This window comes from Brassica napus, chromosome C6 (genome assembly GCF_020379485.1).
Source record: "Brassica napus cultivar Da-Ae chromosome C6, Da-Ae, whole genome shotgun sequence".
NCBI lineage: Eukaryota > Viridiplantae > Streptophyta > Magnoliopsida > Brassicales > Brassicaceae > Brassica > Brassica napus.
Window position 1 is genome coordinate 15,407,641 of NC_063449.1, and position 24,931 is coordinate 15,432,571.

Genomic DNA, 24,931 nt, shown 5'->3' on the forward strand with positions numbered 1-24,931 from the left:
AAGCAAAGGAATCATAATCAGAACATTGCTCACCTTGAGTTTGGTTCGGTTTTTGAATGGAAGAAGATCTTTCTTGGTTTGTTTGATGACCGCAGTTTTTTTCTTCATCTGGCTCTTCATGTATTGACACAAAGCTTCCAAAACCAAGGTCATATGTACCAATATCAAGAGCATTCAAAGGACCAGAAAATTCATCCTTGTTCAAAATGTTTTCAAAATCCTTTTCAAACTGAGAAATTAATTCAAAACTTCTTGGATTCTCTGGTTGTAAAATGTTTAATTGCAAACAAGACTCATCAAGAATTGATTCAGATTGACAAGAAAATAAGTTCTCATGTTCACAAGATTTCAAACCTGCCATTGACTTATGTGCATAGTCATCGAAAATTGGTGATAGGTCTGAAAATTCCTCCTTTTCTGGCTCGGTTTCAACTTTGTCATTCTCCAAAGTTACCAGCGGTTTCTGGTTTTGGCACTTGTTAGCATAATGACCGATCCTATGGCATTTGAAGCAGCTGGTAGAATGAGCTTTGCTTGTGGGTTTCACAGCTTTGCTTTTATCAAAAGAAAACACATTAGTTTTCAAATCGGAATTTGAAAGAGAAGAAAACTTACATTGCTGTTTTGGTGCAGAAGAAGTGTTGGTGTTTCCCTTCTTTTTGAGTTGTTGAATAGCAAAAATTGTCTTATGCAACATCTTCTCCAAACTGGCATAAGTCTGAAGCTCGTTCCGATCAAGCACATCACAGTTGCTTCTCTTGGTTTTGGTTAAGGGACGATCACCATTTCTGACCCTCTTCTCATCTTCATCGAACATGTTTTGTCTGTTCCTTTGGTTTCTTTGTTTCTGCACAAAATCAAATCCATTAGAGGCAAACTGTTTCTTATCTCTAAAAATAAATTGTTCTTTTTCAGACATGGTTTTAAAAGGATAAAAAACGTCTTGTTGTGGTTTTGAAGCCTGATTTGATTTCTTGTGAAGTCCAAACATCCTGAAAAATACTTAACCAAAGAGTAGCAAATAAAAATCCTCACACTCTCAAAGTGTTTAGCTCACAATTTTTAGGTGATCACCCAGAGTTCTTTTCACTGGTTCAAAGGATGATAGGCCGTCAAAATTCAGCAATCAAAACCCAAAACAACTTTTAAGGGTAAAGAGAAAAAGAAAGATGAAGAGATTTTTTTTTTTTTTTGTATGGATCCGCCTTAACTGTCCTAAGGCTGGGTTTCTCTTCAGCCAGTTGGGTTTCTCTTCCACCACTCCCCCTGGATTTCTCTTCAGAAGTGATTCAAGCCAAAACTTTACTCTCTTTTTTTTTTTGTTTTTTTAAGGCGATTACAAGGGAGTAAAGGTACAGCCCGGATCCAACAAGTAATAATAAAAGAAATTTGTGAAGAGATGAGAAGATGGAAAGATAAAATGAAAACAAACTAGCCAAAGTGGCTCTGATACCACATGATACGTCCTAGATTGAAGGATCACTTTAGCTGGGTGTTGGATATGATCCGAGAAGGCAAATGACACTTCTGGAACTGAAATGGAATGAAATGATCGTCAAGAGATGCAGAATGGCTCTTGATATACACACGATCTAAGGCTAGCCACCTAAGAAAAAATGAATGTGTTGGCTAACCACCAAACAACACACAAAGATGAATTGATTGGCCACCAAATCAACAAGCCGGTTCACACCAATGAACTAGCTAAAAAACTCTCTCTCTCACTCAGAGAAAAGAAGAAACAAAAATAAAATTCAAACTTAGACTGATTTTATTCATGGAATATATTACATATTTATACTACTTGTAGTCAAAGAGAATTAAAGAGAATTGTGGGAAAATAAAGCATAGAAAATAGGAACATTGACTAGAATATTATTAATGAGTCAAAGACTCAGTCTTCCATGCAGATTGGTCAAAGATGACCCTTCGGTTCACATTCTGGTCAAGGAAACCCTTCGGCTACTGTCTAGGTTCATCCGAACCTGATAGAAGCACGGCGGTAATGATAAGGACTCCCGTGGGACTGTCCGGGTGGTCCGTCGGGTGAGAATCCACGTCTGTCTTCAGGTTCTTCACGACCCAAGCTAAGTCTGGCTCGACTATTGTCCTTAGAATATCGAGATAGTCGGGAAAGACGAGCTCTAGTACGGTCAGTTCGGTCGTCTGATCGTGGTTCCAGCCGAAACTCCATTTCGGACGAACGCGGGTCGATCCGGTACACGGCTCGGACAGTCTGATCGGTACGGTTGGATGGATGAACCTCGGTTCAATGTTCAGAACGTCCTGATCTCCATGCGGAGCTGGTTCCATGTACTGATCCATGGACTGGGGCACATCAAAGGGGCTCGCCTCTGCAACCACCAACAAGAAGATCTGTCCTTTGTATATGAAGCTCAGACGCCGGAAAGCATAAAATAAAACTCACACACGCGCACCAAACGGCGGCGGCGGAGAAAATGAAGAAAATTAGGGCGAACCCAAGTAGAGAGGGTTTTTTGTTTTTTTTTCCTGCCACTCAAAGGCCTTTTTTGAATATCCATGATAATTATAATATAACAGTACCAAACAGGGGCCAAAATAATAAATAAAAATCGGAGGAGCCTAATTAGGTAAACAATTTTTTTCCTAGGGAAGGATTATGTATATTCAGCTATACCAATTTTTTTTCTCAAGTTAGATCACTTTTCTGTCTGTGTTACCAAGGAAAGGTCTTTCATCTTCTCTCTTAGTTTTTTTTTGGTCGATCGCTTTTTAGTTTTTATCAAAGAAGTTCACTGACTGAGACAAAACCAATTATCCTAAACAGTTAATTCTGTTGTAGCGCATTAACATTCAGCTTTGTAAGTTGATCGGCAAGATGTCTAAAGATTAGAATCTTAATATTCTTTTTATGTAGCTTGTGAGACGCAATATTGTCAAACTCTAAAGATAGAGAATGAATAAAAAAGAACTCTAAAGATAGAGAATGAATAAAAAAGATACACAGAGGAGGGACATATCTAACAATACTAAAAGGGAGATATGTTCAATGGAGAAAGTGTCCACGTCATTTTAAAAAATCATCCAATCACAGATAGCATTTTGACACGTCATTAAGCCTTTGTCGAGAATGATTAATAGTGGGCTTATTTGTGTGGGTTTAATTTATTTTTCCATGGCCCAAATTGCTCACATTTCGCAAAAACCTAATCTTCCTCCCAACTGATTAATCGTCTCCGGCCCTTCCTCTCCGTCGTTATCGTTTCACTTCTGAGTCATTTAACATTTTCTTTACTCCTTCTTCCTTTATGGTTTCATTCCAACTCCCTACGTTTCTCCTCCTATATAAAGTCTTTCGTATCAACCAAAAATCTACAGCCTCGCGGAAAAAGACAAAACTACTGCTGCTAAATCCACCACACTCTCCCATCTACAGCTGTGCAGCCGGGGAGGTTTCATGCAGTGGTTCCATGGTCGGTGCTTTAGTGGCTACCTCCAACTGGTTTACTGATGGCAGCCAGGGTTTGCAAACAATGACAGAGACAGAGGAAGATGTGGAAATCTGCGGAGGAGTAGGGTTCCGAACGGAGCTCAAAGTGTTCATATCAGCTTCCTAAGGTATGGATTTTGAAGTCTGTAATAAATTTGAAACTTCTTGCTACGGTTCAAGGTGTTGTTGTCCACCTTATGCAACAGGACAACGTCAAACGTTTTCCTTCCTTTGACCATTCTAATTATAGCATATCTTCAGGTCGATTAAGGATTAGATTCACTATATCATTGTTTGAGAATAAGATCATTAACCTAAACTTTCAGATTTATAATATGTTCAAGCTCTGATTACTTGCAACTCTTCTAATTCATTGTTTATTCTGCTTAAATGCATATGCAACAACCGGAATCATGTGTGCATGTATTAGCTTTTGAAAAAGACTTTGTAAGTAGAGATGTTAGTAGAAATATTGCCTATAGCTACGAAGTTGCTACGAAAATTTCGTAGCAAATTTGAAAATGCTACGAAAATGCTACGAAATAAAAAACGTAGCTTCTCGTATGTAAAACGTAGCAAAAAAGCTACGAAGTTGCCACAAAACCAATCGTAGCAAATAATAGCTACGGTTTTGCTACGAAATTCTCGTGCAAAATAGCTACGAAGTAAATCGTGGCTATAATTGTAACTAATTTGAAAAAAAATATCTTTTTTTGCTACGATATAGCTACGAAAATTTGAATCACTAAACCCTAAACATATTTTTAAACCTTTAATTCTAAGTATAACCCTTAAAACTCTTATTTTAACTTTAAATCTCAAAACTTAAACTCAAAATTTAATATTTTTCAGATTTTACTCTAAAAATTCAAATCCAACCTCAAACACTATATCCCAAACCATAACTCTAACCCTAAAAATTATACCCAAAATTACAAAACCAAACACCAAAACTAATATTTTCAACTTTAAAATAAAATCTTAAAAATAAAGCATAAATTTAATATTTTCAAACTTTATTTTCAAATCATAAATTTTAAACCATAAATTATAACTTTTTAAACACAAACCTTAATTCTTTAACATATACTATTATAAACTCTAACATAATACACAAACTTGTAAATTTTAATTTTTAACTTTTAATTATATAAACTGAATCATAGCTACAATAATATCAGCATTAATTAAGATTAAAAAACTTGAAACATAATCATGTAAATCATAAATTTCAGTTCATATGATTTAAAAAGCAAATCAAAATTACTCTAAACTTTATACTTCAAACATTATTTCATGAACATTAAACATTACTCTAAACTGAAAACTTTAAATAAAACTCTAAACTTTAAAACTAATCTATATTATAATGATTGAGTTTTTGCTCTCTCCTCAGCGCGCCACGTCAGCGTTTTGTGGGCCCCACTTTTAAAAAGTGTGAAAACTGTCAAGGCTATGGCTCGAACCCGGGTTATTGAGATTTAAACACCAACATTTATACCACTAAACTAAAGGATACTTTGTACATTGATGGCCGAAACTAATATATATTTATGAAGGTCGGAAACCCTTGCTTCTACGATTTTCTTTGTGGGTCGGGCCTACAAGTGTATTATGAGTTTCATTTTTAAATGAGTTTCATTTTTAATGAAAAAAACAACAATTATAGTTTTTCCATATTGTAAATTGTCTTCGTTTAACATGAGTTAGAGTTCTTTTCATCATTGTCTCATACAAGTCTGAGTTACAGAGTTGCGCCGTGTGTATGTTCGTAATCTATTTTTCACCAGTGAACTCTTCATCTCCCCATCTTAAATCGCTTGATCATAAATGTTCCTGATTTGTAGCCTTTCTGTAAACCCTATATATATGATTCTCATCTTTGATGAACCCAATTTGCATCTCCACAAAACTCATTGATTCCTCTTAGTTTTAACCATCTTCTAAAACATGTCTCTCTCTGCCTTTCCAGTTCCTCAAACCGGCGTTCCAGGCGTCCGTCACTTAACCTTCGAGTCTCTCCGTCTTGGTCGTAGCAGTCAGAGCATAGTCTCAAACCTCCTCGCTTCTGGGATTCCCTGAACTTCAAGAAAGACAGTGAGTTTATGGGAATCACGGTTCTCTTCCTTGATGAAAAGGTAAGTTAATCTTTGATTTATCACACTTATTTAATATAATTGTTTTTAATTAATTTCCTGATTCTTTGTTGAATAATATTATTTGCAGATTCCGTGATTCATGGGTTTATTCCCGTCGGACGTGCTAATCATTACATGCAATCTTTGAAATCTGGTTTCATTGTGAAAGTCGATCGATTTGAGTTTGCTAGGTGCTCAAGCATGTACAAGATAACTGACCATCCATCTTCATTTGTTTCATCTCACCAACTATTATTGATGAAGTCATCACGAGTGCTCCTGAGATCAATCTCCAGTCATAATTAGACGGTTCAACAATTTGCAAGTGATTGCGAACACAAACCTAGAACTCCCAAGTATATTATCATATTGCATCTGAGTTTATATTATGTTTCGATATCATAACTGATATTTAAACTCGCAGATGTGGTTAGGTAAATCTGTTCTATCCAGGGCTCTGACCTTACCAAAGAAACAATTCGAGTCGTTATCCGTCTCCTCATTGATCCGTAAGAAACAATCAACACACAATTCCCTTTATATTATTATCTATATTGTGCTAACATCAATAATCAAAAATATTTCCTACCCAAAATCTGTGGTCGTCTATTTATCTCTCTTACTTATCAAACTAATTTTACACAAACCTTTATTTTACAACTTAAAAGAAACCACAACAACCCAAACAATCAAAACACCAAAAACTAGAATTCCAAAAGAGACGAATCATTAATGACCACCTCTCTTTTTTGTTTAATCTTAGAAATAAACTTCAAAACAAATATACCAAACCAATCACTTCAACTAAAATTCAACGACACATACATCGAGTCAGCTAAACAAATACACACTACACGACCAGCTATTTAACAATTTACAAACTTACTTTCGTAACGAAGACGACAACCAAGATCAGTGAAATTACCTAAACAAAAAAGGAGAGTAAGTTACGAATTCTGATAAATACAACTAACAATGATTTTTGTTTACATATTACCCATCAAATAAAAGATAAACAAACACATGCACATCAGGAGATACAAGAGTCAATCCCAACAGACACAAAGGCGGCAACAACATCTCTACCTGCTCACTCATCTTGTCTTATAAAAATAGCTTACATGCCCAATGTCAAGACGCCAATGTTATTGTATTCTTATGAGAAATACATAAATCCGTTTAAAACCCATTAAGGCCCAAATACTCAGAACTGTCACTCATTTTATAGCTATTTCTACAAGTTTTCAAGTATTTGTTTTAAAGGTCCGGTAAGAGCAACAAGTTTAAAAATAAAATAAAAACATATAACAATAATAATAAGGATAATAAAAATTATTACTTAATACACACAATTTACACAACTAAACTGTAGAAAAAATATCCAGAAACAAAAGGTACTTTCAACAATTTTAATATACTTTATGTTCTCTCAGCAGTACAAAAAAACAAATTAAAAAGACAAACAAACAATAAGTCTCAGTGACACAACAAACAACATCACGAACTATATCAATCACATTACTAACACAGTTTAGTCCTTCATAAATGGAGAACAATGCATACACAGTTCATCATCACAACTCTAACCCTATAACAATAAAAAAAACTTAAAAACAACTCAAAACGCAAATTCACAACTACAATAACCCTAGCAAATATTGAGATGAAACAAAAACTCTGTCCACAACTCCGCGCTTGCGTGGAGGCAATGCCCCTAGTATATATATATATACAAACTTTAAAATACCCAATACAAATATTAAATCTATATTATAATAGATCAGTTTTTGCTCACTCCTCAGCGCGCCACGTCATCGTTTTGTGGGCCCCACTTTTAAAAAGTGTAAAAAGTGTCAAGCTCATGGCTCGAACCCGGGTTATTGAGATATAAACACCAACATTTATACCACTAAGCTAACTGATACCTTTGTACATTGATGGCCGAACCTAATATATATTTATGAAGGTCGGAAGCCCTTGCTTCTTCGGCTTCCTCTGAAGGTCGGACCTACAAGTGTGTTATGGTTTTATTTTTAAATGGGATTCATCACGTTATATGAAAAAAGCTTAAGTTTGCAACAATTATGGTTTTCCTATATTGTAAACTGTTGTAGTTTAATATGGGTTCTTTTCATCATTGTCTCAAACAAGTCTGAGTTACAGAGTTGCGCCGTGTATATGTTCGTAATCTATTTTTTCACCGGTGAACTCTTCATGTCCCCATCTTAAATCGCCTGATCATAAATGTTCCTGATTTGTATCCCCTATGTAAACCATATATATATGATTCTCATCTTTGATGAACTCAATCTGCATCTCCACAAAACTCATTGATTCCTCTTAGCTTTAACCATCTTCTAGAAAATGTTTCTCTCTGCCTCTCCAATTCGTCAAACCGGCGTCCCGACATCCGTCACTCAACCTTCGAGTCTCTCCGTCTTGGTCTTAGTAGTCAGAGCATAGCCTCTGGCTTCCTCCGCTTATGGGATTCCCTGAACTTCAAGAAAGACAGGGAGTTTGTGGGAATCACGGTTCTTTTCCTCGATGAAAAGATAAGTTAATCTTCGATCTATCACACTTATTTAACATAATAGTTTTAATTTATTTCCTGATTCTTTGTTGGATACTATTTGCAGATTCCGTGATTCATGGGTTTACTCCCGTCGGACATGCTAATCATTACATGCCATCTTTGAAAGCAGATTCCATTGTGAAAGTCGATCGTTTTGAGGTTGCTAGGTGCTCCAAGTGATTGCGAACACAAACCTAGAAATTGGTAAACATAGCATATTTGGCAGCTCCAAGCAAGATTACAATCAGGCAAATTCAAGTGGAATGACATACCAACAACTGAAACTGGTAATTAGTCAACAACTTATCCCATATTTTCCTTATCTGAAAAAATCTATTGTGTTTCTGATCTATTTTTTCATCTACGCAACTTTAGCCTCTGTCATGGATAGCTCTCTCCCAAGGATTGCATTGACTATGGTTTCTGGGAAGAAAAAGATCTTGCTCCTGAAAAAAGACCGTGACAACCCTGTTGTAAGATTTTAGTTTGTGCAGAACAAAAAACCTTGATTTATTTTCTATTTAGTATAGTGATAGTTGTTGACAATCATTAGTTATTTGCCAATATGTTTTTTATGCGGCATTTCAGAACTCTTCATTCCAAGCGGAACAGCAGATGGAAGCTAATTTTTTTGGAAGCTCCTCGACTTCAAGACAGAATCAGAAGATAGATGTTGGTGGGAGCTTAATCAAGGGAATACTTCAGAGAAGTGAGACGGCCTAGCCAGACTTCATCTATTGTACAGCCTGAGCAAAGAGTGGAACCCACAAAACACGAGAGAAAAAAAATCAAAACACGAAATTAACATATTCAGATCTTCTCTCTTGCATGTCTAACATCTGACGCCGACGAAACTCAACACACACGGCAGACGAATCTGATGCAAGTAAACCTCTCATCAATCATGCTTAAAATCAATCTACGATTTTCAATCTCACAAACTAAAAAACAATTTTACCTACATGAATCGGAAAATTAGTGCCCACATTCCCGACATAGAGAAAAAAAGGAGTTGTCACTAGAGCAAACAACTACCTAAGTAAACACTAACAAGTTCCATCACCCTCAACTTTGAACATATAAGATATAAAAATATCAACATATGACTTCGTCGTTCATTCTTATATCAAACTCATCAACCTATAATATCCAAAATCTCATCAATCACATTATAGACAAAAAACAATAAAATCCCGTAAACAAAACTATACAATACACCTATAATGTAGCCGCGGAGACTATGCACCTAGTTCTTTTTAATGAGGGGGAATCTTCTATCGGGAGGAAAATAAATAAATGAGGGGAAAAGTAAGAAATAATGTGATTGGTCGATGTCAAAAAACATGGATCAGTCCTTCTCGTGTCCTATTGGTTAATATAATGAGTGGAAGGATCACAATTTGGATTGAATCTAATGGTCCAGATTAATATTTTTGTGTTTCTTCCTCCCTCATCTTTCTTCTCTATCTCTTTCTCTCTCACACGATTCTCTTTACTTCTCCTTTCTTCCATGTCTTCTCTGTCTAGTACTTCTCTTGACCTGTAATAGTTTTGCTCTGTTTGACTTAAACTGATTTATATAATATTTATTACAATGAAGAGGGCATAACAGTTTATTTCTTCTGGATATTTTCAGGTCTTCTTGCTGGACGCCATCGGAGCTTCTCGGCGTAGTGATAGAAGAGGCAGAGGAGATTGATGGAGGAGGAGTTAGCAGAGGTGGTGGTGGCTCGTGACTCGTGTGCAGAACCGGCTTGAAGGGTGAAGAAGAAGAAGCTACGGTGAGGAAGCAGAAGAAGCGTGTGTGTTGAGTTTTGTCCGTTACACCGGTGGCTCCAGAAGCAGATCGAGTCGCCACTTCAGACGTAGCATCCGGAGCCAGTGGAGGTGTCTGTGGTGAAGCCGGTGGCGGAACCGGTGGTGGAGTCGGTGGTTGAGCCTGTGTATATATTTGTGTGTATATATGTATATATTCATAATTTGTAACTTAATTAATAAAAAAATATTTTTATGCATTTTTGAATTTTTTGTTTAATATATATATTTTTAAAAAGACATACTTTTGCTACGATTTGTTTCGTAGCTAAATTAGCCACGAAAATTTCATAGCAAAAACGTAGCAAAAAAGCTACGAAAATATTTGTAACAACGCCGTAGCAAAATTTGATACGATTGATTTTGGCTACGATCGTATAGCTACGATTTGATTTTCGTAGCATTCCGTAGCTTTTTCTCTATATAGCTACAAAATTTAGATTATAGCTACAAAAAAGTAACGTGGCTATAATGATATTTTTTACTAGTGGTTGAAGCTTTTGCATCTGTTGATAAATTCATCGAAACCAGTGGTGGAGATTCTGCTGATAACAACAGTTGGATTTTATATGGCTTTTGATGGAGTCAATTTTCTTGGTCATGATAATTAAGAAATATTTGAACAGCGTTGGTTATTACTTAATTAACTCTTTCTATTTATAAATCTAACATACAACTCAACTTTAATTTTTTTTTTATCTATAGATTGTCTTCTATGTGTTTTGTCCTTCGCTATTGGAAACCGTTTAGCTGGTAGCGTAACATATGAAAGCTTGGTGAACATGTAACTCACCTGAATTTTTCCATTAGGAGTTTAGATCTTTTCTCTCAGGTTCTTCGTACCTGTTAATATTCTTTTCACATTCGTCATTGTTTCCTTATTAAGCTGGGTTGTATTCTCATCACTAAGCCTCCTTCGCCTACATCTTCGTGGTCTCATTGTTGGTTGATGTGCGGCTTGTAAGTAAGCCTTAAAAGTCATGTCTGAATATTTGATATTCTGTTCATTTTTGTTTTACTTAATGATATGATACTAACGAAACCCAAAACAGAAAATCTGGGAATATACCATCAATCATAATCCCAACTGTTTATAAAGACAAAGGAGAGGTCTATTTGAAGATCCTGAGAATTGCCACAAATATGGAATGGGTTATGTTGCACTCTCCATGGCCGTAAGTAGTCATCTTACTTCTTCAAGATTTTATCGGTGTATATTTTATTTTTGGCATCAGCCACCAGATATACATATATGATACAGCTATACAATGAAGAAATAATAATTTTCAATTCATATATTTTGTTTTCAAAAAGAATTATAACAATCTTAGTTGTAAAACAGATGTAGCTGAGATTTTGTAACATAACACAATTCCCCAAAATCACCAAGAACCCTTATTGTTGCGCACCTGAAAGAATAGTTGATCACGAGTATGTTTCAGTGAAAATCATAAACCTTCTTTCTGTAAAAGAAAATAACAACCCTTTGAAGACTCTGTTTGCGAAGTTGCAGTCGAGTGCTTTGGTTTGGAGATTTGAATTACAGAGTTTCTTTAGCCTATTAAGAGATGAGTATTTCTAGAGACAATGATTGTGACACACTTCTTGAAAAAGACCAGGTTTTGTAGTAGAAATTATCTTAAAAACTCAAATCTTTATTGAAGACCAGGATGAGTGTTTCTCTCGAAACTCAGATTCTCACGCCGGAGAAGCCACTAAGTCAGAAAAATTATGTACTTATGCTTGGTTGGTACTATCCAAAACTCTAGAAACACGTTTTTGTGGTGTGTTTGGAATGTTTTCAGGTTTGATCAGATTCCATGAGGAGGAGAAGGAATAGAACTTTCTTATACTCTAGGAGAATCACGGTTTTCAGATCACAGACCGGTTTGTGCAAATATTTGTAGGAGAAGTTGTTGTGAAGAGTCTGAGAAACATAGATAATGTTATTCATGTGCGGCTGCAAGATTGGTTGAGGATTGCACTCCAAACTCATAGTTTTAACTAAGATTATTATAGTTCTTTTTGAGAACAAAATATATGATTTTTTAATAGTAAATTTTCCTCATTGTGTATGGTTAATTTTTGGCATCAGCCGTCACGATACATATATGTACTTCAATGTTATCAGATGAGATCTGTTTACATATGAAGTTATTGACACTCAACTTTCCATTGAATCCAACTATGACACCTGCAAAGTCCCATTGATTTTTCGTGAGAAGAAGAAGATGATGACGATGAGGTCTCTACACTTGATCAATAACTAACTATTCACCCTTGCAATAATAAGTAATGACTGTATTATGAGTGTGTAACATGTTAGGAGGTGGACAAAGTCAATAGAAGAGTGGTTTTACTGTCAGACTAAAGGAGTGGAAAAGAAATAATAGAAAAGGGAAAATAAAAATGAAACTGGAAGTAAAGATGTCTTTTCAATAGAGAAAATATTAATCTACAATTATTCTTTTGGAACTAAATAAGCTGAAAATCATTTTCAGTTGATTGGTTGAAAATAGAGTAATTTAACAAAAAAATGTTTATACTAATTTATTTACTTTATGCATGCTAGAAAAACATTCAATATTTTGTTTCTCAATGCAAATTCTTCGAATGATAAATAAATAAATAAATAGATTCATAATATTTAATCTGCCGGTAAACAAAGTTAGTGATTGTAGATTGGAATGAGCATAAACAAAGTTCAAAGTTTTGACTCTTTGGTAGTATACATTTACGTATTCCCAGGTTAAGCCGATGAAAAATATGTAGACGCATACACAAGCCTAAAAAATGGTTGTCGAACTGTATACTAATATGCAGGGTTCTAAAAATCGGTTTAGGCGGTGCCTAGGCCCCCGCCTAGACAGCAACTCGGTCATATCCGAAACGATTTTCTTAAAATCCGATTTATACCGATTTATATAATTCAAATTGGTTTAAACTGTTCTAAATCGGTTAAAATTGGTTAAAATCAATCTAAAATTGTCTATATATGTTAAATAAAACAATAATATTATTACAAATCTACAAATTTGTTTAATTTCTTCTGTTTTGTATATCTAATTTTGATAATTAAACTTAAAAACTAAAATATGTTATATAAATGTATAAAATATATAAAATAAATCAACAATTTGCTAACGCCTAGGCCTCGCCTAGGCTCCGAATAATCCGCCTAGTCGCTAGTCCTCTATAAAGCGCCTAGTTACCGCCTAGCGATTTTTAGAACATTGCTAATATGTGTTTATGTTTGACTCCAAACGTTGAACATGAAAGGAAGGTCTTCAAACACCACATAACAAGAGTTGAAAGTGGCGACTACAATGTTTTGTTTTTTTTATTACCAAAATGGTATATAATCATGGTGCACTTACTAAAATCCAAATATAGAGACAATGATATAACTTCAAATAGTTACTCCAAGCTAACTGAATTCTCAGTTACCTTATGTATATAACAAGATATATTTTCCTTGGGATCTTGAAAGATAATTGTTTACAATACAATTTACAATAAATTTATTATGGAAGATGATTTTATATGATAGTGTTGATTATAATAACTAAATTGATAAATTCAATTTGACTTGAAGGTTCGTTTTTTTAAAAACTCCATAAATCTAATAAAACACAAATAACCGTTTTAATTGTATGTATTTCCTTGAGCCGCATATAATATTTAAATTGAAATTCTTCATATATTATACAATCAAAATGACTCCATCTGTTTTTTAATAGAAGATGTTTTAGAAAAAAATCTTTTGTTTAGAACAAGATTAAGTTTTTAATTTTCAATATAAGTTTATATCTTTTAATGCTATGTGAATTTTTATTCCATAGTTTATTTTCTATTGGTTGAGTTGTGATTTGGTAAATAGTTAATGTTCTTTATTTTCTAAATCTTAAAAATAATTCTTTTTAAATTTGTGTGCATAGATTTAAAACGTCATGTAATAAAAACAAAATGATTATAATACAGTTATTCATATATAATTAAAATTATATAACAATTCATACTTTACTCATATCATTTGTTGATGTTATTGTTAAGAACTAAATAATAATTTACTTATGCATTTTGGTTTAAAAATATTATCCATCACAACATATATCTATGTAAAATAAAAGTTTGAATATTCTTCAAATATAAACTAAGTTAGAAGCTATTCTCTCTATTTCTTAATTTTTTTAGCAAGTATCACCTTAAAATTGTTCATATAGATTTAGAAAAAAAATTGAAATCATTTATTATTTTATTAATTACACCTATTTGACCAATACTATTTGAGATAAATAAAAATATTTTTAGCATTAATGGATTTTGAAATTAATATTAGGGCTTTTTGCAAAATTGACCTAGAACTCAAAGTCAAACACAAAACTAACCTCCTTTTTTTTGAAAATTTGTTTTGCCCTATTCACCCCACAAGTTCATATAATTCACGAAAATGCCATCATTTTTTTTCTTTCGAAAATGACATTTTTACTCTCTCACCCTCATCTTCAAGTAATTACAAGATTGCCATTGTAATCAATACTCTAACCACCATGAACAACCAATTTGAAGCTCTTAATGCTCCCAAAATCGATTTACCCTTCTTCTTTTTCCATTCTTATGAACTAAACACAACACATCTCTCACTTTCTCTCCACATTCAGCTAAAAAACCCAAGATTTTGATTCTACATTTTTTATGGTTCATAAAGTCATAGAAGCTAACGATTCTGGGTGGGTCACTTTCGTATGAGATTCTGTGTGTTTGGAGAAGCCTTATGTGTGCTAAGTAAGTTATCTCACCAATTTAAGGTACGAAATCGAGTTTTTTTCCAGATCTGTTCGTCCAGACGACTTGCCTGTGAAGTCGTCAGGCAGTAGACGACTTACCTGGAAGTCGCCTGGTCAACATAGATGTTATTTTTGCAATTGACTTTGAAATCAGTTTTCTGGGACGGCTGAAAGTTAAGTCTAATTTTGTTTGGTTACAAAAAAATCTCCAAAGAACCTAAACCACTTACATTTCAGTCGTCATAGGTTAGTTTTGCATTTGACTGGATTATTTCTGAAGTTTGACTTTTCTGGACGACTTACATTTCAGTCGTCTGGTGAAAATTGAAATATCAATATTTTATTAAAACTAGACGACTTACAATTAAGTCGTCATAGGTTAGTTTTGCAATTGAAAAAAAAACTTCAATATTTAATTATGCCCAGACAACTTACAATTCAGTCGTCCGCCCGACGACTTACATGTAAGTCGTCCAGAATTTTATTCCTAGATTCTGGTCAAACCTCGTAAATCCTGGACGACTTACATGTAAGCCGTCGAACGGACGACTGAATTGTAAGTCGTCTATATTTAATAAAATATTGATATTTCAATTTTCACTAGACGACTGAAATGTAAGTCGTCCAGAAAAGTCAAACTTCTGAAATAATCCAGCCAAATGCAAAACTAACCTATGACGACTGAAATGTAAGTTGTCTAGCTTTTTGGAGTTTTTTTTTAACCAAACAAAAGTAGATGACTTATTTTTTAGTCGTCTCAAATAACAGATTTCAAAGTCAATTACAAAAATAACCTCTGCGTTGACCAGACGACTTATATTTTAGTCGTCTGGAAGACTTAGATTGAAGTCGTCCGCGTCGACCTAAATGGACGACTTCTCTAGAAGTCTACTAGACGACCTCCGTGGATGTCGTCTGCGTCAATGTTTAATAAACTTGCATTTTCTCTAAAACTATAAAGTCTTTTTAACATTTTCTTGTGAATTCATGTTTATCAATGAATATTTGGGCTACTGAATGAAATTTATAACTTAATTGGTGATATTTATGAGGTTACCAACATTCACGTTAATTAAAGTTTCTAACTGATCCGAGAAGACTTCCGTGGAAGTCTTCTACGCTAGTTTTTAAGTCTTCTACGCTAGTTTTTGAATAACTTGTATTTTTAAGAGTGATAAGTAACTTCAAGATATGTAAAACTCATATTTTCAAAATATGTTTTATCCCTTAGTTTTACTAAATTTGACTAAGTTTTTCAACACAAATTTATAAAAAAAATATGATATGTTTTGACTAGTTACTATTGTTTGTTTCCATCTCTTAAGTATTATTGTTATAGACACTAATGATGATTATTGTTATGAGTTGGAAGAAGGGTTAAAATGCTTCTTAAAATGTTGTATCAATATGAAGCTACCAACATTCTTGTTTATTAAGATGAGAAAAAGGCTATTGGAGTTTATTATTGCATATGAGAGATCCAAAGATAAGAAAAAGGCTATTGAAGTCTATTATTTCATTAATTTGTAAATGTGTAAACACCTTGTTAGCACATGTATTACATCTTGGGAAACATTATTACTGATTTTACAAAAAATCCACAACTAAAAGAGTAGACATGCACATCACAAAGCAAACCACAAACAAAACTATTATAGATCATTCCTCTACAAAGACAAGCTTGGACTCCACTTGATATGGAAGAAGACTTCGTCAGAAGACTTCTAGGAAGTCCAGACGACTTCCTGGAAGTCGTCTAGTGCATTATATTTTAGACGACTAACAGGTAAGTCGTCCCAGAAGTCTTCCAGATCTGAAAAATCTTCATATCAAATCCAGATCTGAAAAACTTGCATATCCAAAAACGTTCAAAGGGCTTAAAAAACAGAGAAAATGATTGGAAGATTAGATAAATATACTTTTATAGAACACACAAAAATACATTTCTAAAATTAATAGATCTACATTTAAATGAGTGGAAGGTGAGTACCATCTGATTAAAAACCTGTAAAAAAGATAGATTAGTAAGAAAGACAGACAAAACTGAAAAATTCATATAAAGTTTGGTGTTTTCAAGTCAAAGAGTTAGAGAGAGGTTGAAGAGTTTTAGAATGATGAACATTACATTTTTGTTGCAGCCATTTGAGAGGAGGAGAGAGAATGTGTAAATTTTTCTTTATATGGGGTGACAAAAAATCCAATTAGGTTATATATTTTTGATTCAGACGACTTCCTAGACAACTTACATGTAAGTCGTCCAGAAGAATTTAATATTTTTAGCGGGAAATTAAAATATTTTTAGCGGAAAACTAAAATAGAAGACTTCCCAGACGATGGTTTAAATTATTTAAGCGGGAAAATAATTTTTTAAAAAATTTTAGACTGTAATATTTGAACGACTTACATGTAATTCTTCTATTTTCATTTCTTCACCAGACGATTGAAATGTAAGTCGTCTAGACCCTAAACATAATCTCTACACTTAATTAACTAACTAAAATTTATTATATATATATCATTGGTTCTTGCGCCTAAAGTTTATTATATATATAACTCGTCTGTTTTCATCTCTAGTAAACATGGAGAGGGAAAAGGAAAGGGCTGATAAGAATGGGATATATATATCATTGGTTCTTGCGCCTAGGTTGGAAAGGAAATTCTAGCTAATTTATTGTTAAACGTGATTTACACCTAATTTTGATAAAGGAATATACGATTGCTGAAGTTATTAATAATTACTGGGTTTTTTTGTCCGCGCATTATAATATTTATTTCAATTAATTTTCAAATATATTTTAAAAAGTTCAATATAATTTGGCACCCATGGACAAAAGTTTTTTTTTTTTTTCTTTGATAATTCAGGTATCCGGACCTCTCACTTAGTCTGACTATCCCACCGCGTCCAACCGGAACTGGCGAAGAAGGTTCTAGAGGCCAAACGGAAACCATGTTAAATCCGTTGTGGCCGAAGCTCGAACTCGTGATGGCGGGCACCTCAGCCGATGTTCATTTACCACCAGACCACGAGGCCCGGTTCTCATGGACAAAAGTTGTCACTAAAGCATATGAAGATAGTCTTTGTTGGTATTTTTGTCTTGTTAAATTTAAGTTATTCTTCTATGCTATTTTATGTTTTGTATTTTACTTCAAAGCTGTTTAATTTGACTCATTGTGTCTTTACGAAGCTGCTAGTAACATATATGATGGAATCGAAGTAAATTTTTTTTTTGGTGTTGAGGCGAGTAATAACTTTTTTTTTTATAAATGACATTCATATTAAAAGCAAGAAGCGAGTAATAACTTTTAGCATTATTTAAAAAAGTTAATTAAAAAGAATCAGATATGGTTATGCATGTCTATTTCCCTTTGCTTTTTTATATATGTTTGGGTAAAATTTTGATAATAAATTTTTTTAAAATATAAATACAATTATTTACAGTTTTTACAGAAGATTTGAAATCCTTAATTACTAAAAAATAGATTTAAGTGTGTATCCTTCAAGTAATTTTATTAAAAACATAAGTATTATATATATCATCAAAATGTTTAACTTGGTAATAAAGAATTGAAGATGTAAATGTGTTAGATTGGTAAAATCCAAAATATGAATCATAGATATTTGTATTATTCGATAACGATGGATTTTCAAAATTTTGATCTGGTGCGAAGTGGATTAAATTGACAGATTTTTCGTGATATTTATTTTTAACAAAACTGTGTTGAAAGCTTCTATTCGGTTCAATATTATCTTTTGAAAATATGGAAGTGTATATGCATTTTAACTTGATATAAAATTAAATATGATAAATTATTATTTTTATTTTTCAATTATATAGTATGTGACTTTTTGCAACAACGTAAGAACGTATAACAGTAACTTAAGGCAAAATTCAAAAAAGATTGAACCTTTGTGAACATCATATAAGTATATAACAGTCGTATTTTTGCATTCATGCTAATTTATTTGCTTTGGTATTTTTTAAGGAAAAATTGCCAAAACGGAACAAAAAAACAACGTAGGTGTCCCTATGGTATAAAACCATCACTAAATTGTTCGTATAGTATAATATTTTTCATAATCCCAAAACTAACATTTACTTAATCAAATTAAACATAAATTAAAACCATTTTTAAAAAGTTCAATGGAAAAAGATAAAAAAATAAGGTAATCCCATAATGTTTTAGAAAAGAAAAAAATGTAAAAAGATTTTTTTTTTAAAAAAAAGAACACACGACACATATCAAAAATATCATGTAACCTAATTGCATTTGGTTTCTAAAATCCTCCAAAAATATTCTTTTAAAATCCTCTAAGGTAGAACTTGATTCCAATAACAGTAGCATACCCTCTTTATCTTCAGCCAAAAAAAACCATCTCGTGCTTGCACTAAATTCCCAAACACAACATATTGTATAGATATGCATTATAGAACAATAATTTGTGAAAATCACAAGACAAACTATGGAGAAGTCATAGATTGATGAAGAAGAAAAACCAAAATCATTTTTTTAAATATTTTGACAAAGAAAATCGACCAGGACACATTTTAGGAAATTAGAATATTTTCTTAACTGAAACTTCTTTAATTTTCGAAAAAACTAGTTTTTTTTATCCGTAGAAGGCACTTCTACACTGTGTTGAACCTTGACAAAAATTCTGAATAGAATTTCTACTTTTTTGTAGACGTTCGTGTTAAGTTTAGCATACCCGAAATTTTAGAATAATTCATAAAAGTAGAAACTACATTCAAAAGAAAAATAGCGATCTTTACAACTAGTAGAATTCACATTCCACATTTTTAGAATTTTAATCATTTTTAGATTGTTTCTTCTAAAAAAAGTAGATAGACTTGTTTATTCTGGAATTCGTTTTCTATTAACTCATTTTCTCTATAAGACTGAATTCTACTTTTATTAGAACGTAATTTTAAAATTTTATTTATCAAGTTTTTTAACCCCCAAAAAAATGTGTTTGTGTATATAGGTGTTTAATTGTTTATATTTTTAATATTTTTTGGATTCATAAAACTATTTATTTCATTAAATTTCAGAAATGGAAAAGTTAAAATGGAGAATAAATGGACAAATATGATTTTATACCAAAGGGACAACTATGTTGTTTTTTGTTCCGTTTTGGTAATTTTCCCTTTTTTCTACCGTGGGTCTATGAGCGTTTTAAATTATTTACCCCCCTAGAATAATTTCATGTGAACTAATAAACAATTTGTTCCTGTAGTCTGTGGTGCATACGTTATTTTTTATTTTGAGAACAAATATCAAAACTGGACTCAAACATACATGAAGGTGAAAGAAGACAAATTTCAGTACTAAACTCACATTACTTTTACCAACTTTTTTTTTTTGAAACACTTACTTTTACCAACTTTGAATATTATGTTGTGAAAGATGTTATGTTAACGATAGATGTTCTTTCTACTTTAATATGTTAATTTAGAAATTTATATTAGGTTAATATGATATTGATTAGCTTATTTCAACATTAAAGTTTAGTTATAAAATTATATGATCTACCCAATTATTTAATTTAAACTATTATTATACATATATTATATACTAATATTAGAAATATTATAACTAAATATTTTATTGAAAACAAATGTCACATAATCATCTAAAATGTTATCATGTTTTGTGCCGGTCAAATTTAATTGTATGTTGACAATATATATTTTATTAAAATCGTAGTTTACAAATTAAATCTTCAGAAGATTAAATATATTACATTCGAAAAATTATTTAAGATTTTGAAATGAATATTTCAAAGTTTTAGGAAACTTTTCGGTTAATAGTAATATAATTGATAAATTTTAAAACCCTCAATGGTGATGCTTTAATAAATGTCTTTCTATTCACAATTTTAACTCTTGACTTTTTTTTACTCATCCTGTCCGAGACAAAGCCGGGCTGTCAAATAAAACTTTGTTGTAATTAGAAGATTGAAAAATGAATAGTACTGTGTATTATTCATCATAACATGTGTTCCTTTATATAAGGATTACAAGTCATAGAAAAAGGAAAGTATCCAAAAACCTAAACCAACTAGGATTATGAAAACTACTAACACTACAAGAAAACACAGTTTTAGCAAGGAAATTTAACGAGGAAAACTATTCCTCGTGAAATTACGATGACTTAACGATGAAATTGCGAGGAAATAAAGTTTCGTCGTAATGGCCTTGTAAAATACCGAGTAAAGATTTTCCTCGTAAAATCGTCGTAAGTTAACGTGGTTTTTCCGAGAAAAATGTGTTTCGTCGCAAATTCGTCGTAATTTTAGCATGATTTTTACGAGGAAATAACTTACAAGGAAAGAACGAGAAATCCACCAACTTAACACGTTTTTTTTGCCACCAACCTAATTTTTCGTCGTAAATTCCTAGCAAAATTCAACTACCAGATTCGAAAATTTTCTATATATATGGAGGTTTGAACATAATTTTAAGCACACCAACAAGAAAAAAAAAAGTGAAAAAAATGTCGGGCTTGGGAAATATTTTCGAGTTGCGGAGGTGGATGTATATGCATAGAGATGCTAACGGGAGAGTGACGAAAGAATATCTTGCTGGGTTGGAGCGTTTTATGCATCAAGCAGATTCTACACCGCTCGCCCAAGAAAGCGGTAAAATATTCTGTCCTTGTAGGAAATGTAACAATTCAAAGTTGGCAAATCGTGAAAATTTTGGAAGCATTTAGTAAATAGAGGTTTCACGCCAAATTATTATATCTGGTTTCAACATGGAGAAGGTTATAGTTATGATCAGAATGAAGCTAGTAGTAGTAAAACAACTTTCAAGAAGAACCGGTTGATCATCAATTGCATAATGCACATAGTTACCATCAGGAGGATCAGCCGATGGTAGATTATGATAGGGTTCATGATATGGTAACTGATGCATTCGTAGCTCATGATGATGAAGATGAAGAACCTAACATAGATTCAAAAAAGTTTTATGAAATGTTAGATGCGGCAAATCAACCACTTTACAGTGGTTGTAGAGAAGGTCTCTCTAAATTGTCATTGGCTGCTAGAATGATGAATATTAAAACTGATCACAATCTACCTGAAAGTTGCATGAACGAATGGGCAGATTTATTTAAAGAGTATTTGCCGGAAGACAATGAGTCTGCTGATTCTTATTATGAGATTCAGAAACTGGTTTATAGTCTTGGGTTGCCTTCGGAGATGATAGATGTTTGCATCGACAACTGCATGATCTACTGGGGAGATGATGAGAAGTTGGAAGAATGTCGATTCTGCAAGAAACCACGATTCAAGCCGCAAGGAAGGGGACGTAAACCAAAGGATGTGGTACCTACCAATTACAGATAGATTGAAAAGATTGTACCAATCGGAGCAGACTGCTGGAAAGATGAGGTGGCATGCCGAGCATACTCAGACGGATGGTGAGATGACTCATCCATCAGATGCAAGAGCCTGGAAACATTTTAACAAAGTACATCCGAATTTCGCTAGCAATAGCCGGAATGTGTACCTCGGATTATGCACAGATGGATTTAGTCCATTTGGAATGTCAGGGAGACAATATTCATTGTGGCCTGTCTTTCTTACGCCATACAACCTGCCACCGGAGATGTGCATGCAACGGGAGTTTTTATTCTTGACCATATTAATACCCGGTCCGAAGCATCCAAAAAGGTCACTTGATGTTTTCCTACAACCACTGATAAAAGAGTTGAAGGATTTGTGGTCAACAGGGGTGAGGACGTATGACTGCTCAACGAAGAAGAATTTTACGATGCGAGCTATGCTTTTGTGGACCATAAGTGACTTTCCTGCCTATGGGATGTTGTCTGGATGGACTACACATGGGAGATTAGCTTGTCCATATTGTAATGGAACGACAGATGCATTTCAACTGAAGAATGGTAGAAAGACAAGTTGGTTCGATTGTCACCGTCGATTTCTTCCAGTTGGCCATCCGTACCGAAGAAACAAGAATTTGTTTAGGCACAAAAAGGTTGTGAGAGACACTCCTCCTCCATATCTAACTGGAGAACAAATTGAAGCGCAAATCGACTACTACGGAGCTAACGAAACAGTTCGCTGGGGTGGTAATTGGCATGTCCCTCGTAATATGCCTGATTCTTACGGTGTTCATCACAACTGGCACAAGAAGAGTATATTTTGGGAGTTACCATATTGGAAGGATCTCCTTCTGCGCCACAACCTTGATGTGATGCATATAGAGAAGAATTTCTTTGAGAACATCATGAATACAATATTGAATGTCCCAGGGAAGACAAAAGACAACATAAAATCGAGGTTGGACTTGCCGGATATTTGCTCAAGAAGTGAGTTACATATAAAAAGCAATGGCCAAGTTCCCGTTCCAATTTTTAGATTGTCTTCAGAAAAAAAGTCGGTTTTGTTCAATTGGGTGGCATCAGAAGTGAAGTTCCCTGATGGGTATGTTTCAAATCTTTCAAGATGTGTTGAAAAGGGTCAAAAGTTCTCCGGGATGAAGAGTCATGATTGTCATGTCTTTATGCAACGACTTCTGCCATTTGCATTTGCGGAGCTACTTCCAACAAACGTACATGAACCACTTGCAGGTAGTTTACAATAGGACAATAATATTAAATTGGTTTAGTTTACAATAATAGTATTTGACTAACAATGTGTTTAATTGTTTTTGGAATAGGCATTGGAGCATTTTTCAGGGATTTGAGCACACGCACTCTTAAAGAAGAAGTCGTAGAACAGCTTCAGGAGAACATTCCTATCTTATTGTGCAACTTGGAGAAGATATTTCCTCCAGGCTTTTTTGACGTGATGGAGCATCTAGCTATCCACCTCCCATATGAGGCATTGCTTCGTGGACCGGTACATTACGGATGGATGTATCAGTACGAGCGAGCCATGAAATATTTGAAGGGAAAAGCAAAGAACCTCGCCAAAGTTGAAGGTTCTATAATTGCTGGAAGTTTGACAGAAGAAGTTTCTCACTTCACATCGTACTACTTTGCGTCAAAAGTACGTACACGAAGAAGAGCTCCAAGAAGATATGATGATGGTGGCGTTGCGCCCACATATGCAGTTGTTGGTGTTCCAGAAATCTTTAGCCAGATTGGACGACTTGGTGGGAAATCAAAACAGGTTTGGTGGTCGAGTGAAGAAGACGCTCATAGTGCACACACCTATATTCTACTCAATTGCGAGGATCCATTGATGCGTTATTTTGAAAGGTAACTTAAATTGAGTATACATTATATAATTGAGAGAGATTAATTCATGTAAAATGTGAATTTACAGCATGTTTGTTTCACAAGTCGAAGAAACATTTCCTGGTATATCCACAAGTGACGTAGACAAAAGAAAAGATCAACACTTTGTTAAGTGGTTGAAGAATCAGGTATTAATCAAATACTTTTAAAATTTTCATACATGAATGATTTGTATTTCAACGTTCTTTTTATTTTTAAATAGGTTGATTATGACGACGATGCAGATTATCCTAAGTGGTTACACGAAGTAATTCAATCTCCACTTGTAAAGGTCACCACATCACAGATGTATTTCACACGAGGCTATACTTTTCACACATATGAGTATGGTAAACAGCGGGCAACCAGTAACTATGGAATTTGTGTGAAAGGAGAAACAGATTTCTACGGAATCTTGACGGAGATTATTGAAGTCGAATTCCCAGGGATATTGAAGCTAAAATGCGTCCTCTTCAAGTGTGAATGGTTCGACCCCGTCGTCAATAGAGGTGTTCGGTTGAACAAATTCGGTGTAGTAGATGTCAACGGTGGCCGGAGGTACAACAAATTCGAGCCCTTCATCTTAGCTTCACAAGCAGACCAAGTTAGCTTCCTTCCATACCCACGGATGAGAGAGTCGGGTATAAATTGGTTAGCCGTGATCAAAGTTACACCTCGAGGACGAATCATCGTAGGAGAAGAACCACCATTGCAAGAAGAACAAATAAATGAAGTTCATGAACCTGAACAAGAAATTGATGACATCCTTCTCATTGATCCGCATAATCACGAGTATGAAGATCTTACCGAAGATCCCACGGAGGAAGCTGTTGAAGACGAGTTTCATGTAAATGATGATGTTTCAAGTGATGACGAGAATGTCGATGAATCCGATTAATGT

General features: G+C 33.8%; 1 long non-coding RNA gene across 6 annotated transcripts; it reads left to right on the forward strand.

Annotated features, from left to right (window-relative positions):
• Positions 1-3,101: 3,101 nt before the first annotated feature.
• LOC106384748 lies at positions 3,102-12,202 on the forward strand. Of its 6 annotated transcripts, none has more exons than XR_007325445.1 (7): positions 3,102-3,600; positions 5,445-5,610; positions 5,699-8,469; positions 8,558-9,724; positions 9,819-10,961; positions 11,050-11,172; positions 11,803-12,202. It is a non-coding gene; the product is annotated as an uncharacterized LOC106384748 (long non-coding RNA). The 6 variants fall into 6 exon arrangements; XR_007325441.1 differs by having other exon boundaries at positions 3,103-3,600; positions 9,819-10,957; XR_007325444.1 differs by having other exon boundaries at positions 3,111-3,600; positions 9,819-10,781; positions 10,884-10,957; positions 11,050-12,202.
• The last annotated feature ends 12,729 nt before the right edge of the window (positions 12,203-24,931 follow it).